Source organism: Bison bison, unplaced genomic scaffold, assembly GCF_000754665.1.
Source record: "Bison bison bison isolate TAMUID 2011002044 unplaced genomic scaffold, Bison_UMD1.0 scf7180017864341, whole genome shotgun sequence".
NCBI classification, from domain to species: domain Eukaryota; kingdom Metazoa; phylum Chordata; class Mammalia; order Artiodactyla; family Bovidae; genus Bison; species Bison bison.
In genome coordinates this window covers 7,413,941-7,415,730 of record NW_011494913.1, presented here as the reverse complement: position 1 = coordinate 7,415,730, position 1,790 = coordinate 7,413,941, and positions in this window count along the sequence as shown.

Sequence of the window (1,790 nt, the reverse complement as noted above, 5' to 3'; positions counted from 1 at the left end):
CGGCTGGGCCCCGGGCAAGCCGCCTAGCGCAGAAACCCAGCAGCCCACCAGTCGGTGTAGGGCCCGGGAGCCTGGGAAGCCATGGTGTCCACAGCTGCGGCCTAGTGCGCCACACCCCTGAACGTGCTCGGTCTCTCAACAGCCGCGTCCCCTCCCGTCTCCGCAGCCTCTCTCCATCAGGTGCACGGCGGGAGGGTGCGCTCTTCGCGAACAAGGCTGGGCATCTCCTGCCTCCATTTCCCTGTAGTACAGCCCATCCACAGCTGGCAAGGCTGCCTGGGCTTCCCCTGGGCCCTCTGGCCTGGAGCCAGGACCAGGCTCTAAACCGGAAGGCACCTGGGAAATCATTATCTGTCTTCACATATTTATTAAGTCCCTACTATGTTTGCTGGAGTGTTCCAGGGCCCTGGTGATGGATGGAAACAGACAAGGCTCTCTGCTTTTATGGGGCTTCCCAGGTGGCTCAGTGGTACAGAATCCCCTTGCTAATGTAGGTGATGTGGATTTGATCCCTGGATCAGGAAGATCCCCTGCAAATGGCAACCTGCTTCTCTATTCTTGCCTGGGAGATCCCATGGACAGAGAAGCCTGGCAGGCTATAGTTCATGGAGTCACAGAAGAATCAGACATGACGTAGTGATTGAGCACAAGCCCGGCTCTGCCTTTACACACTTTTACATTCAGAAAGACAATGAGTGAGAAAATGTCAAATGATAAATGGGGTGGGATGCAGAGGCAAGACTGAGGAGGAGAGGGTGGTCTGCTTGGGGGATCAGAAGAGGCCCAGAGATGGAGAAATTTCTTTGAGGCTGAAGCGGGGACAGTATGGGAAGATATAGGGACCAGGCAAGGGGACCCTCTGTGCAAACATTCTGGTCCTGAAAATGGAGCAAGGGGGGCTTGGTCAAGGCACAGGAAGTGGTGGGGAGAATGGATCACAGGAAACAGGTGACAAGGTGTTTTTTGATGAGCACGGGAAGGTAACCAGAGGCTGAGCTTCTTGGGCCTGTGGTTTCTGGAGAAATGCTTGAATTTTGTTATAACAGCACAGAAGAAAAAATTCAAATATTTTACTCTTGGAGAAGGATGTGAATAATTTACATTTTAAAGATCAATCTGGCAGCTGGGAGCCTTTGGGTACCCAGTGGAGGGTCTGGTACCATAGAGAACCCACTGGCAGACACATGTCCTATGATTGGAGCTGGTAACTGCATACTGGACACCAGGAACTAAGCCCTGAGCACATGGATGCTACACCTGTGATCTCCATGATTCTCTGGCAGACCCGGGCTATAGAGGAGCAGAGGGAGAGTGGCCAGGGAGGGCCTGAAGAAAGAGTGTGGCACAGTCCATGGAGACCAGCGGTCCTTCCCACGTCGCCCTGAGAGCCTCCTTTGCTAGCCTTCGCTCCCAGTCCATGAAGCTGGACAAGGAACTGGCTTTGCTCTTTCACACCTGGAGACATATAGCTTGAGTGACTCTCCCACCTTCACATAAGATGGCCCCCTGGCGAACAGCATCAAATGCTTTGTGCTTTTTATGCAAAGGTGTGGATGGGCCCTCTGACTGTGGCAGAGTGGTTGGATGGTCAGGAAGGACGGGGTGCCTTTATAGGGGAATTGTCCCGTTTCCTCTTGCAGGCACTGAGTGTGAATCCCATTTAGGAAAAGATTCTTACTGAAAAGCAAACATTTAAGATGGCGGCCCCAACACTGCAGTGAGTCCATTGCAAAGCCCTCCGTGACTGACAGCAAGATGCTTGTCCCAACCCACCACGCAGGCCGGCGGCC